Source organism: Anoplopoma fimbria, chromosome 24 (genome assembly GCF_027596085.1).
Source record: "Anoplopoma fimbria isolate UVic2021 breed Golden Eagle Sablefish chromosome 24, Afim_UVic_2022, whole genome shotgun sequence".
Taxonomy (NCBI): Eukaryota; Metazoa; Chordata; class Actinopteri; order Perciformes; family Anoplopomatidae; genus Anoplopoma; species Anoplopoma fimbria.
In genome coordinates this window covers 17,910,604-17,926,382 of record NC_072472.1, presented here as the reverse complement: position 1 = coordinate 17,926,382, position 15,779 = coordinate 17,910,604, and positions in this window count along the sequence as shown.

The following is a 15,779-nucleotide window of genomic DNA, read 5'->3' as shown; positions in this document are numbered from 1 at the left end:
TTCACTGTAACAAAATGAGGCAGCTTGAGTTAGGAGCTTCTTCCTCACCCTAGTCAAGTCAGTCTTTTTCAGCTTTAAAAAATGTCCTCAGTCTCAAGTAGAATTTCTTTGCACAATTAAATTGAACCACCTCCAATAAACCTACCTGGAGGACAATGAACACAGACAATTATGGAAATCATCATTGGAAATTACTGTATGTTATGAAGTGCTCAAAATAATAATACTCTTCAGTGTCTGTGTATTCTTCTGTATTGTGACTGTGTAAGTGACAAATTGACAATGAAACATAAGAAAACCCTGCCCTCATCCTCAGGTTCAAGGGAGAAGTCAAGTTGCTTGAAGCGCAGTGCTTTTCTACTACAATATTTATGTATGGTTGACTGAATAATACTGACAGAAAATCCATCTTGGAACTTCCCTTCTTGGTTTATCATTTTTCAATGGTTTATACTGTATATGTGTTATAGTTTGATTTGAGTATCAAACTAGAACACGGATGATCAGCAGTATGAACAATGGTTAAAGTGCGAGGTGCAAAACACAATGGAGGCAAAGCCACCACTGTGTGCCAGGTATGTAATCTGATAATATTCTGAAGATATTAACCTAATATTACCCTGTGCATACATTGTGAAAACAGGACTCTAATATGTAATTACTATTATACATGGAAATTCTTTATTAGGAATAACCCCTTGAGATGCACCATCTCGTTTTCAAGGGGGTCCTCAAAGACAATCACAATGAGACAATATTTAACAAAAAAATAACAACAAGATAATTAAATGATACCGAACATGAAAAAAAGAAGGCTTACAAAATCAGGAGGTCATACTCAAACAGAGCATTGGGTTATAGAAAAACATTATTGTTTGTGAAAGCATTTAGTAATAAAATCATAAGATATTATTAGAGAAATGTTTTCATTATTATGGGCTATAATATTATCTAATTATAATATTATAGCCCATAGTTACCCCTCTACCTGATGTTTTCCCCCATTATTACAAAATAAAGCTTTCAATTTCCACTGTATTCTCATTGTTATCCTCATGATTAGTTTTATCATATATCCTGTAATTAACATTTTATCACCCTAGTATTGCATTATTAATGACCAATAATGTTAAGTGCTATTAATTATTTACCTCAATATTTCCTGTTTTAAATAATCATTTTTCAAACTCATTTTATGCTCCTCTTTATACATTGTCGACGTTAGGGACAGCTGAAAAAAAAGTGTTTTTAGAATGTCCTGGGGAAGGGTATTTATGTAAACTTGAGTGTACCAAATATCCCTGGGTTCACTGTAGTTCACTTAACTCACTCAGTAAAAGGAAAAACTAATCAAATATTTGTACCTTTTTATTTTTTTCAAAAGATTCAAATATGGTCTTCCAGCTAAATGAATATTTCAAGCAGAAATGCTTTGATAGAGTGCATTTGAGAGTTGTGTCACTGTACAATGGGTTTGGTGGGCTCCATGCTTGGAGCACTTTGGCTGCAGAGTGGCAGAGAGAGAATGGCCGCCGTCCAGCTGAGATAATGGAATTGGTGTGTTCTCCCTGTGCTGTGCTCCTAGCTGGAGTTAATTCTGTTAATAGCAGGAGCTTCTACAGTCAAATCCTTTCCCTGGCTTGGCCAACCATCAGAGAGCAAAAGAGGTGGCTTCTGTAAAATGGGTGATGGATGTATAATGGATTAACTGGAAAGAGGCACATACAGCTTACAATTGTTCTTGAAGCTGCTAATGTGTAATCATAAAAGGAATTGGCGGTCTATATTTAAATGCAAGTGCCATTCATGCAAGGGGAATGGCACCATGCATTTCTGCACTGAGTGTATATCTCACAGCCCAGCCCCATTAACATCAGACGCTTTTGACAAGCCAAGATTATTTGTATATCATTTACAATGTATCAACAGGTTGAATAAGCTCACATCCGACAAGCCCTTGCTCTTTAAGAAAACAGGCACAACTCTCCAAAACCGTGAACTCATGAGCACAAAGAGATTTAAAAAAACAATCCCTTCCCCAGATGGCTGAGGATGCAATCAGCGCTAGAGTTAACCCTTTCCGAACCCCTTATCAATGTTTCTTCAGCCTGACAGCATCATAGCATTGATTTCTGATGTTATCTTGAAGGCTTAAGCAAGTTTCAAACAGGATCTGTGTCATAACCCCAAAGCACATGTGTTTTATTTATAGCAGCAAAATGGAAAAAGATACAATTTGTGAAAATGTAATATATGCAATACGGCCTGATGCAAAACTTTATTTATTCACTTAAAAAACAGTCAAATTAATTTCCCGATGTGATTGATAATATTGTATTCTAGATCAATGCAGACAGAGCTAAACACAATTGATATTATCATGTTTAACCTTCACTGTCTTTGTGAAGTTGTAGATTAAATGTTCAGGAAAAGGGTACGTTCTCCTACAAATGTCCAGCAACGTGTCAATTTCAGCGCGTACAGTCTTAATACATTACATTACATTACAGTCATTACATTAAAGCTGTAAGCTTTGGATAAAGCTTACAGCTTTAAAAGCAGTAGTATATTACATATCAGTAGTAAAGCAGTAGTATATTACATATCAGTAGTAAAGCAGTAGTATATTACATATCATTCACCCATTCACACACTGATGACAGGCTACCATGCAAGCCGTAGATAAACTTTGGTCTTCACAGGAAAGACTCGGTTAGGTTTAGGGAGAAATTATGGTATGGATTAATATAACTACTGACATGGTCGTTACAGAAGTAACTATGTGATGAAAAGTTGACAACACACAGGTTTAGAGTTGCTGAATGGCAAACCTCATGCTTTCCGATTAGACATCTTTCCTTGAGTCGTATTCCCCAAGTGTTGGCAAGCAGCAACCCTCACTCATAGAAGTTACATTTGGTTATGTCGGGACACTCATATCTTTTGGTTAAGGCTAAGGAAAGATTGTAGTTCTATGACAAATAAATTAATGTTGAATTCTGGTTTCATGCAGGACACAAACAGGGGTCTCTTTGGTGATAGTTTTTATTCCCACCAATCCAGTCCAACCTCCTCCGTACAAGGCGTTATACTTCCTGGTTCATAGTTACATGGATTACATAGAGATTGATTTTGTGGTATATATACAAATTAGAGTGCATTACTTATGCATGTTTGGCTACCAACAGTTTAGGAAAACAGCCTGAATTAGTGCAGACACTAACTCATTTTGGTTTGATTCAATTAAACACATGTAGACATTTACTACAACAAACTGCAAGATTTAAATGAACTAAAATAGAGTTAAAGTAAAGCATGCTACACGCTTAAGTGTAGATATTATCTGAATTACCTTATAGTGCCATGTTAAATAAATACAGCATTTCTTCTGCCTTCTGATTGGTTATCTTTTTATTGACTTGGTGGTTAAATGCAAATGGTTTGTTGTTTTTTTTTGTAGTAATATAAGTCAGTCAAACCTTTGCAAAACAAATCAAAGAGGATTTTATAGCTGAGCAAACACACGGACATTTTTCTGTGTGAAGAAGTGAGAGCCATGACACTTTGACATAGTATTATTACCAGAATATTGGCAGTAAATATCATGGAGTCATTCTTTCTACCTGGTTCTTGCAGTAACGTCGCATATCCTCTTGTTCTCGTGCTTATAATGTAAAAGTGCATCAAAATGCATGGTGCGGTTGCCACGAATGCATATCAATGACAAATGCCAGCCGGGTAGGTGTGCAGTTTTTGATCACTGTCAAAACCCATTCTCTATCAGCTGGATCCAAAGCTATAAATGAGGCTCATTTGTTTTGGGCTGAGGTCAGAATATGAATTCTGCATGACGTGTACACACTAGAGAAGAAATCTCCCATAATCTTCACCTCGAGTTAATTACTGCAGACAAACATTATGGATCGCAAGAGACTCTTATCACTGACTGCTTGAATACAGAGGAGATTTGCCCCACATCTGATATGCTTTTAAACTCTAAGTAATCTTTGCAACAAAACAATCTGTTTGCCCTATTGTCAAATGTATCCCCTTTTTCTTCCATGAGCCGATCTGAAGGAGATGGATGTACATCGTCACTAATTACAGCAATTATTACTCAGTGATGATATAACAAGCTCTCAAACAATTACCCCTTCTCCCCTTCCTCTCTCTGCCTCTTCCTCCCACACAGTCTCAGTAGAAGTGTTTCACTGCACAAATATATGCTTGCCATTTATTCAAGCTCATGAGGAAAAACAACAGGCATATCATTCATTATATTGCACGCCAACATAGAAACTAAACAAGACCACCACCAGGGAGCCAACTTACATCCTGCTGAGCTCAAGATGTTGGGATGGTGACACTCTCTATTATGCCAAATTTACAAAACTGCTGACTAAACCTTTTGCTTATGCCTTACATACACAGAAAAAGAATATATACTGCCTGGAGTGCACAGAGGCATCCACCTTTAACATACTGTAGTCCTTTACCAATTCTGCTGTCACTGCAGAGCCAGAGTTCAACTACAATTCCTATTCCTGATTTAACAAGGCATGTTTACTAAAAATACATCCCTACTTACAGCAATAGCTATGGGGGGAAGTTATAGGCTATGTGTACCCACACACAGCTGGGAGCTAACAAGTACAAACACTACAGCCTTGTCTTGTTGGCCTCAGAGCCGATCTGCTACTGCAGTTTCTCCGTGCCTTGTTTAATGCCCTGCTCAGGGGCATTTTGAGCTATGGTGGATGACAGAGAGGAGATCACTCCTCTATCAGTGTCCCGACCAGATTTGCTGCTGCTGAAGCAGCACCATTTCTCAACACAAGCTTGTTCCTTCACACTGACCACTGCTGAGCCACTCATGGCGAAAAAGCAGCATCTTTCTACGGATAAACACTTTGACATTGCTACATTGTTTTCACACAATGTGTTCTCAATATGCAGTATCATCCATTATATTTTGTTGTGAAAAGAGATGTTTGTAAAACAATATCCAAGAAGTGATTCCTCTCTAGGAACGTCTGGACTCTCATCAAAGTGCTCTCACGGTTAGTTTCTCTCTCCAGCCGGCATTCTGTGTGCCACATGGCAGAGGCTGTTGAGGGCCTGTGGGGGAGTGAAAAGTGAGTACAATGGACAAAGGCATGTGTGGCACCTCACATCCATTCCTTCTCTTCCTCGCAGCTATTATTGTATGAAAGTGCTGCCGACAGCTTTTGCACTGCACCGTGCATTCTCAAACAATAGGGAACTTACCTGCCTTTTGCAAATGGAAATGATGCCTCCAAAATAAAAGGAAAGATCCATATCAGCAAGGATTTGGAGAGAAAGATACCCTTAGATCATTCTTTTTTTTACTATTTTATCAAAACAAATTAGTACATAATACTTTATAATGACTTACTTATATCTCTAAGCAAGTTATTTTTCATAGCGGATGCACATTTTGACCCAACGATGGTACAATTAGGCTGCAGGAGAATTCAGCCCAGTGTGGTGTTTGGCAATTATTTTCTCATGCGATTAAAATTATTGTTTTCCTAGATGAACACACTGACATGTTAAAATTGGATAACAATGTTGGTTATCTGCCAAAATCAAACAACGGATAAGCCTCTGTGGGCAAAGGGCTATATTTCTGGAGTATCCAGCAGATATTCAGGCATTGTTTACAGTCCAATTAGTAACTTGAGATACAAGACTTGAGTTGGAGTTGAGAGATTACGTATACGACTGGATGGATTAACCATTGTGTCAAAAAAAATTAAATAAAAGAAGAAAAAAAGAAAGAAGTAAAAAGAAAAGCCCATCAAAGGTTACTAGAACCCACAGTGGCGTCTTTAAATAGCTTGCTTTGTCCTACTAACTGTCCAAAACTTAAAGATATCACAATGATACAAAAAAAGAAAAGCAGCAGAACCTCAGATTTGAGAAGTGGTAACAAATGAATGTTTGTCATGTCCGCTTGGTAAAAGAAATATGATTGAATGAATGTAATCCTATATCAAATCTGATTCCATAGATATTTTAAATCTATTTGGAGATTAAATAAAATTGGAAATTACAGTGATTGACAAAAACTGACAGAAGACATTAGAGTTCACTGAGAAACACATGTTATTCACTCAGTAATGCGGAAATACTTGGCAATGTTCTCTGTGTGACCTGGAGTGGGCCGGCTGAATAGCTGAATCAGTGCAATAAAAACAGTATATTATCTCGTACTGAGAGTCAAGATCATTTGCCTGAGCTTCTTCCATTCCACTTTCCTACAAAGCACACGTTGTGGATTTAGTGCTTACAGATGTACAGGATCTTTGAACCCAGATGGATGGACACGGATTTACTCATCTTCTTGTCCCTGGATCACATCACAGCCCTGATTGGGAAAGATTAAAAGATTTGCCATGTGGCTTTCTTTCAACATTCAAGGTTTATGTCTCATGTTGTAAATATTCCTGAGTTTCTAACGTTGGTATGAAGATAGTATAATTAATCTTTATTTAATTAAATAACTACTTGCTGCCGGTATGATTATGTTAAAACTAATATAGCCTTATAGTAAGCTGGACGCTATAATACATTTTCTGTGGTGATTGGATGCCAAGATGTAAACTACTGAGGCCTTGAGATTCACCTCCAGCCTAATCACACCTTCAGTGTTTTCCCCTCTGTGCAAATGTGCCTGTTGATGGGCTGTCTAATGTGAGAGCTGTGGCCAGGCCTGGAAGAAGTCATCCACTCGCCTCATTTGGTCGCTTCATTGCACTCTGGGAAATATTTCATGAGGTCTAAGTGACTAAAACACACAGTGAGCATTTTTTATCACATCTTTACATTTTAATATGGTTGAGATATTTCAAAGTTTGAAGTTGAGGAAAGAAACTTGCTCTCTGCACACTTGAAGCATTGCATTGTGTAGGGTTTAGATTACTGAAGGACAACATTTTGATCATACGGTATTGACGTCAATTAGGATGATATTCATAACCAGATCTTATTCCATTTCTGTTATTATATATCTGTTTTATTTGAAATCATTGGGCCAATAATTACAGCTTAGCTTTTCAACATAATAGCAGCTCATTGCAAAAGAAAGATTTGGATTGTTATTGTATCAATTGTATTCAATATTATGAAAAAAGGCTGACAATTAACAGGCAAATTAAGAAAAAAAAAAGTTATGTTACATTATACTGGCTTGATATGGTTTTAAAGAATAATTTTAGTTTATTACAATTTGGATGTTCTTTTATTAGGTTTGGCCATCATTTATTTTAGCCTTGACAACATTTTATGTCACACTGTATTCACAAAATAACCTATTCAAAAATAAATGCTTTATTAACTAATTTATATTATTTAACATTGGAGAAATTGCTCTTTTTTTCCAGTTAGGTTTTCAGGATTCTGACTAATGCAGATGTCTGTGTGGAGATCTCAAACCACATGAATTACACTCATCAGACAGGCCTTAGCAAGCTGACTCTTGCATGTGGTTAGGGTTAGCCAAGTCCCCTTTGACTTGGCTAATACTTAACTACAATATTTCCTTAGCCTCAACCAAGTGCTGTGAGTGCCTCAACATAAAACCAAAAACATAAAAGTCATGCTTTACTTGCCAAAAGCAGATGTTGTATTGCAATTTCCGTTGTCAGTAACATTTTTGTAACTAGGCAGATGCGTTTATTAAAAATTGTTCTCTGTTTATAAAAATTGTAATCCAGGTGGCATTATGTTTTCTCTGTTGCATGTATATGTAGAAATGTAACTTCTATGAGTGAGGGTTGCTGTTTGCCAACACTTGGGGAATACGGCTCAAGGAAAGATGTCATATCAGAAAGCAAGAGGTTTGACATTAGCAACTCTAAACCTGTGTTCTGTCAACTTTTCATCATATTAATTCCATCCTTAGGTGACAGGGGTTACTCAATGATGACCCTATGATGATCTTATCACCTTGGGAGCTGCCCCTTAATGGAAAATGCATTGACATGCTCCATTACAAACTGCGGCAATGGCTGAAGGCAGCATCTGGATACAGCATCAGAAAAGGAAGTCTGCAAAATATAATGCTGTAGCGAGGTTGGAAAGACCTGAAGTGACTAACAACCCGAGACATTCATTTCCCCCCCCCCTCTCTGATATTTCATCTCTACAGAGAAGGTTTCAATACACTTAAGCATTCTTCTCCCCCTCTCTTCAGCCGTAAAGGCGTCAATGCTGACACTCCACAGGCTGAGAGGAAGATCTCAAGTCAGCCCGGGAAATACGAACCAATGAATAACCTTCTTCCTCACCTCCCCCTCTCTTTTCTAGCTGATAACGCCACATCTGGAAAAGCAAACATGAAGGGATGAACTCAAGCGTGCCTTTCGTTTGTATGTGTAAACAACAGCCAGGAACTAAACAAAAAAAAGCTAGCTGAGGTCAAAGCAATGAATTCCTTGGCTCAAGAGAACAGGAACCACACTACCTATCTCTGCAATTAGTCATTGTATCCCTGTATAACACTGCATAAGGCTGTGAAACATTCAATAACCCCAACCAAAGAATTTCCCATTTGATTTCAGGATCATGCAGCTTTCTCGCGTAGTTGTGGAGTGGAAAACAGAGTTAAATTCATTTTCATATATTTCAGATCGGACTCATCATGTGACCATATTGCCCTCCAGTGGTCAATTGGAAATAACACATATCGGACATGCATGACCTCTGTTAATCCTGTATACCAAATGTATGTAACTGAAATTCCATCTCTGTATCCGTACAAGTGTGTAAGGTCTGTTAAACTCATAGTGAAGAAAGGTATGTGGGTTATTTGTTTAAAATGTTAGATTAGTCAATTTACTAAACAAGACCGCCGACCCTAGGGACAAAGGAATCCCAAATCTTGACAAAAACAGAGCCATAAAATCAAGCCACACCCTGGGACCCGACACCTATCTTGAACAGATAAAACCAGGAGACTTGCTTTGTTCACTCTCTTATTCCTTTTATTCCTCTCATCTTAGAATCATTCTTTTAAACAAGCCTTATTTTTAGTGAACATCTGTTGATCTCGTGAGACATCAACTTTAATTATTATCGTTTAGGCCAAAACGAGATTAGTTAGAGAATATCTAGCCTCAGTTATCGAACTATTCAGAGCTATATCCCTCTCCAAACACCGGACCGGATCCAACGCCCGTCTTGAAGCAAGACACAAAGAATTTAGAGACTTTTGCCTGTTGACTGAGGGAGAACCCAGGAGCCAGCTGAGACACACCGGTCCACTTCACCCTCTTCACCTAGAGCTGAAACCACCAGGACCGCTGAAGCAACGGCAGAGACCCGCAAAAGGCATCTGGACCCCTCGGCACAAAGTAGGAACATCTCAACCGTACTGTGATCCAGAGTTGGTGTAGGAGATATAGAAGCTCTGAATAATAATATAGATTGACCAGATAGAGCAGTGATAGGAGAAAGAGGAGACCTGCAACTTTCCTTCACTATTTGATATAATATTGCCTGATTACCTGAAATCCATTCATTCATGTTTTGTATTGTTCTTTAATTAATAATCTTGTCGTACATTCATTATATTACCTTTTTAATAAATTATCCATATATCGCCAAGTCGTTGTCTGTCATATTGATTCAAAAGGTTGGAGCTATAAGGTCACTGAAATCAGGACTTACGCCTGAGATATTGAGACTGGATAATTTGTCACCAAATTATTGATCATATTTTTATTTTTATTTATTCTATTCAGAAGTGGTGCCCCGCAATTTTTATCGTAAGCAATATTTTATTTTAACGTAGTCCTAAACAACGCTACAATGCACTGCATTGTGGTGCACAGTATACTCCTGCACTGCTATCCACAGTGGGAGCCACATGCCAATTCACCCAGCAAATATGGAATGAATTCATTTGCATCAGCAGCTCATCATGCATTGCTAAATATGCTCGCTATAGATGGTCGCTATATATGTGATGAAAACGTCAGTAGATCTTGTTGTTTTTTTGCATCGATACCAGAATAAAGAGGAGGACCCATGGGCTCTCCACATTTAAGTGGCAATCAGACTGCTTTGGTGAAGCGTTAAAGCAAACCAACGATCACTGGTTGATCTCACACTTACCAAATGACTCTTAGACCTTTTATAGATCCGCTGACAGGATCGCAGGCTGACCCTGAATAGAAATGACAGGGACATAAAATCAGGCCATAATCTGTTTATTGCTAAAGGAACAGCAAGCTCTTCTCCACATGTTTCAACCAAAGACTGCACTGCTAACTGGTTCTTGAGGGGGTCAAGCTCAGATACTGTAATATACAGATGAAATGTATATCAAGGTCAACAAAATAGATGAGTTAACTAAAGACAGCTGCAGCTGTTAGATGTGGAGCTTCAGAGTGCTCTTAAGGTCTGTCAGATAAATTATATGTAATATATAGTTTCTCTTTTTGTCACCTTCAATTCATTATCAGTGGAAAGGGTCACTGGGATCAAGGAATTAGTGCATTTATCCAAAGTTGTAATTATGTTGCAGGTTTTTTTGCCCTCCAGCCTTTGTTTCTTGTCACATATTAGCAACTTTACTCCAACCCTCTGTTTTAATCAGAGATTTCTTCCCTTGGACTTGGTAGCCAAAATAATATCCTAATGGCCCAGCATTATGACCCTTTTGGCAGCTTAATTATCTTGAGGCTACATGTGTGGTAAAGTGCATGTACTATCACAATCCCTCTCCTTTTGATTCCAGTATTTTGGCAGTGGCTTTGTTTGCCATTATATTTTTTTTGTGTGTGTGTGAACGCTTTTCACACATTCACACAACTATCCATTTCACTGCAATATTTTCAGTCTCATCGAACTGTTCCTGTATTGGTTCTTAATTTTTAGACTGAACACAATGTAAGTAATATGAATTACTTTAACATGACAAGGTACCAGCTCCATGCACATTAAGCACTAGGAAGCTGGATCATTGTTAAATCAACTCTGGACAAATACAACAAGAAAATAGAATCAAACATATAACAATTTATTTTATGCTGTATACTAAAAATGCACTTTTTATCACCTGAGGACATATTACTCTGCCTGGAATGATATGGTTCATATGATATATTTTTGATACACAAAAAAAGTTCAATAACAAAGTAAAAATGTTTTTTAAATATTTAATCATCTACTTTTAGCTCATTGTAAAATCCAGAACCTATGAATATGAAAATATTATAATTAATTATTTTAGCTGGATGCAAGATGTCGCCTAACTCAATTAAAGTTTATTTGTGGTTTCTTTGCACCAAAGTAAGCAAGTTTCCATATCACACTTCTGTAAGTTGGGTATCGGGTTGATTGTCTTCCAAACTGGTTGTGATGTCACAGAAACACCTTGTAGGTGAGCGTGTTAAATCAGATTTAAGGTGAGCACATAAACAATTCCCCTTCAACAGTCGAATTCAAAAATAGCCTTCTAGTGTCAAAATCAACACATACACCATTCTGCACAGTGAAGCTCAAACACAATTTTAACAAAAAGCAAAAAACATTTCTGAGTGGAGGGAGACATTAAATGATAAGGCTGGCATTTGTCTATATGTTTAATGTCAACAACTCAATTTAAAGACCAAAAGCAACAATGTGTTTGTTCCTCTCCTGCCCAACATCCCTTTCCTGTCTGTTGCTCCCAGCCCTGAGCCCATTGGTTCCAGATGTAAATCTTAAACTGGATACATAGTTGGATTTTCTTTTTTACAAGGCTAAATAATTAACAAAAAGATCTGGCACTGTAGATTTTAGCAAACATCACCCAGACAGAAGTAAATACTTCAGCGTATCATTTCATACTAAAGCTAAATTTAATTCTTACTACTGTTCAGATTTTTCAGTAACAAATTAAATAAATGCATTAAAGAAATCCTAAAACATCAAATACAAACTGATGCAGAGTTGAATGAAAGTGTAGCTAAAATTAAAAACATACAAACGTAAGAAGTGGTACTGACTAGAAAGTGGTCATGAACATTCCTAACTGAAAAGTGGGGAGGTGTTTTTTGGCACTGATTATTTCACTCTACTACAGAAGTGGTGCAATTGTTTCTGCCCCTCATATTTGATTTTTTTTATTTCTCTCTCTTTTGCTCTTATACATTTCTAAGCAAATACAGGTCAATATGTTTCAGAACTAACTTAATTTGAAATGATCATGTCTTAAAGATTTTTGTTTCACTTAAAGAAATAGGCACTTAAGCAAGCAATTAAGCAAATTAGCAGTAATCGAGTAATTGCTGTGCAACCCTAACGGTTGCATTACAATATCATAATTACCTTTAACCATTAGAAACCAGATGGAATTAGAACAAGAGGAAAAACTTGTGGAAAAAGAAAAAGACTTCAATAGGACATCATCAAATTTAATGTAGAAATGTGGGGCATTCATTACTGCAGTGCACTGCTGGCATACCACTTTGATGTGTATATGATGTGCAAGTAGAAAGGGAAAGAAGAACTGACACTGAAACGGTAACTACTCTGATAACAGAGCTGAAATCCTGTTGAAAGAGCCATCGCTTTTCATACACTCCAATTACATGACTCTCCTGCATGGCCATCATGAATCATAGAACAGATCATGATCCTTTAATGGAGACATTGAATCACTGACGAGTTGGGCTTGGTTGTTTCCTGATCCTGTTATTCTGTGCTCAGCGGTGTGAGGAATGGACTGAAACGATTTTTACTTTTCACAAATGTGGTATACAAAGTGAAGTGAAGCACGCGAAATTACGCCTTGATTGAGGAAATAACTGAGGGAACGATGAGCGATGACGATGGAAACAGTCTGCTGCTAATGACATGGAAAGACACTGGAGTGCATATCAGTATTGTCAGAGGGCCAACTGTGAGGTGTGACTGGTTTGTCAATTTCTTCATGTATGACATACTGATTTTCTGTTTTCCTTATAACTGTATGTATTGATATATCTGTGTATGTTAATTGTTATTTTTTCGTGGTTATCCCTCACTGTGTTTGGATTGGCACGAGTATCCTAAGTTTGAGTTTCATCCTTTTTTTATTTTATTCGGCATTATGCTTTTACATAGAGCATGAAATACCTGGTTATACCTGTATACATTATCATAACATTATCCAGGTTTATGTTCGTTTGTGTGCAGTTTTTCCTCGATGAATCACCATCTCAGTCACTTTATTCCGCAACAACAAAGCATATTAAGAAACCTGGATAAGGTTTTTACATGGTTAATATATAAGCCGTTTTCTAATCTGCTGAACCAGAGACTGGAAACTGCACACAGGTGTGAATCTGTAGAAGTCTCAACATGTCCGTCTTTATCAACTATGTGTTATCCCTCTGATGGATTTGTGATGAGTGCTAAAATGTGCGGATCAATATTTGAGTGTCAAAACGTTCGATCGAAACGTCTCGCTTCGACTAAAGACTGTCAATGGACATAACACTTTAAAAGTATATTTTTGTGTTTTTTGTGATCTTAAACACAAATGTGCACACTTGTAGACAGGCAATAAGCCGGACCAATCATTTAATTTGGACTTGTTGCAGTCCTGCAACATCAATGGATACCTGATTTTATCTATTTTTTCATTTGTCACAGCATGTTATTCATTGATTGATTGTCAGGATGTAAAGACAATTTCAACATTATAATAAAAACAATGATTTTGAAGAACATAACTAACTCTAGCTTTAACCCAAAAACCAAACCCTTATGATAAATCTGAGCCAAATATGAATCCTTTTACACTCGCCTTATCTTCCGCCAAAAGAACATCCTTATATCATGGCAGATGTGTTATGGGGTTAGATTCACTGCCTGCAGGTGACCCTTGCCTTAACTGTAGCCTGCATGCTCTGTCGTTTGACTGAGTGATGTGCTTTCATGAATCATGTGGTCAGATTTCTTAACTGACGCACTACATTTTGTCATCCTGACATCTCCATCCAAGCATACAAATGCCACGCTGTAGGAATTCACAGGAAAACATTTTTTTTTTTAGCTAGAGCATGGTTGGAATGTATGAAAACAAAACAGAGCTCCAAAATTGTTTCTATGGTTAGAATTGTCCAATTTCCTTAATTCGCAAATTGAGATGTCCATTTCAGTTGGATGTGGAACAGAATACATTATTTTTTTTTGATTGTGTTGTTGCTGGAGGGCTTTCACATTTGAGGCCCGTCCAGTGTTGCTTGGTTGCCCTGTTTGGAAGAGTCACCCAAAATCAAAAATGCACTGTGTTTTCTAATTAATCAGCTCATACATAATGTCTTCTTTGTGTGTTTCCTATATTCAGAAATTGTGTTCTTTTCTAGTTCTCAATCAATTACAAGTTAAGTTGAATTTGGTTTTTTTTGGGCCACATTAAAGAATATTCATTGAAAGGAAGAGAACTTGGTATCCTATCTCACATGTTTAAAGCAGTTTAAAGCTGATACAAATAGCTCTCTGTGGCTATGGATACACAGCAGCTAAATATTATTTTTGCTCGTCTTTGGAGTGCTTCAGTACTGTTAAGTTCACCCACAGTACGACTCTTGAGGAGACGAGGGACTCCTTTGACACGTGGAGTCAATCCACCTTAGAACCGCCCCCACCACTTTAAAAACATCAGCCACTGACAACTGAATTTGACTGTGGATGCGATGAGCCTGCAGAGCACGTATCCAAGTTGGAGACGAGGTGAGAGCATAAAGTAAATGATAAAACCACAACAAACGGAGAAGCAACTGAATTGTTAAACATGTCCTTAATTTATGAAAATTAATGCTTTGATTAAGAGTGCATTTGATATTTATTCACATATATTCTTGCTGATAAACTAATTGAAAAAAGCTGCCTGAAACACGATAAATAAAGAAACCTTTTATTATGGAGTTTTTCAGAAGGCCAGTATTAAAAGTCCTTATCATTTGTTATCATGCTTGGTTTCCGGTGACAAATTATTGAGTTTGTATAGCGGCCTTGCTGTTCCAAACATTACTTTTACTGCTATAGAAACATAATTTTGACTAATTGTATTTAAATATTAAATTATAATCTGGTTATTGATTTAAAGACAAGCAGACTGACATAGGAAATGTATAATATGCATACTTCAATATTTGTATATTTATGGTCATAGCAATATTAAACATAAACGCACACAACTTAACTCTAGGATGTTTTATGTTGGAGGAGAGCTGAGATAACTGTATTAATCTTGTTGCTTTGATAACTGAAGTGCTTTTTACAACAGCGGATTTGCAATATATGAAGCAAAACAAAGCACTCTAGTCAATAACAGTACGGGTAAAAGCACAAATTATCAGTACAATACTAAAAGCAACTGAAATTAATTTCACTGTTGTGTCTTAAAAACATGATTGTCTTCAAAAGAGTTATCGTTTGTGTGACAACTGTATACTGTATAATTTAGTTTTCCAGAGAGCAAAAGCATAACACCACGGTGAAAAAACACATAGGCACGCCAGGAGACATAAATCAATCAGAAACTGTGCCTGTATTTCTGTGGTGACCAGAATGTTTTCCTGGTGTCATTCCTGCTACCCAACACTTGTTTCCTCAGCTTGTTTTCCTTACAGTGTGCTAGAGGAGGGTGTGTAGAGACAGTATATATTAACAGTGTAGAATGGAGAAATCGGTTATGCGCCACTGACAGTATAAGACATGCAGTCAGCAAAACTTGCAAATCTTTTTGTGAGTGTCATAAAACCTCCCAGACATACTTT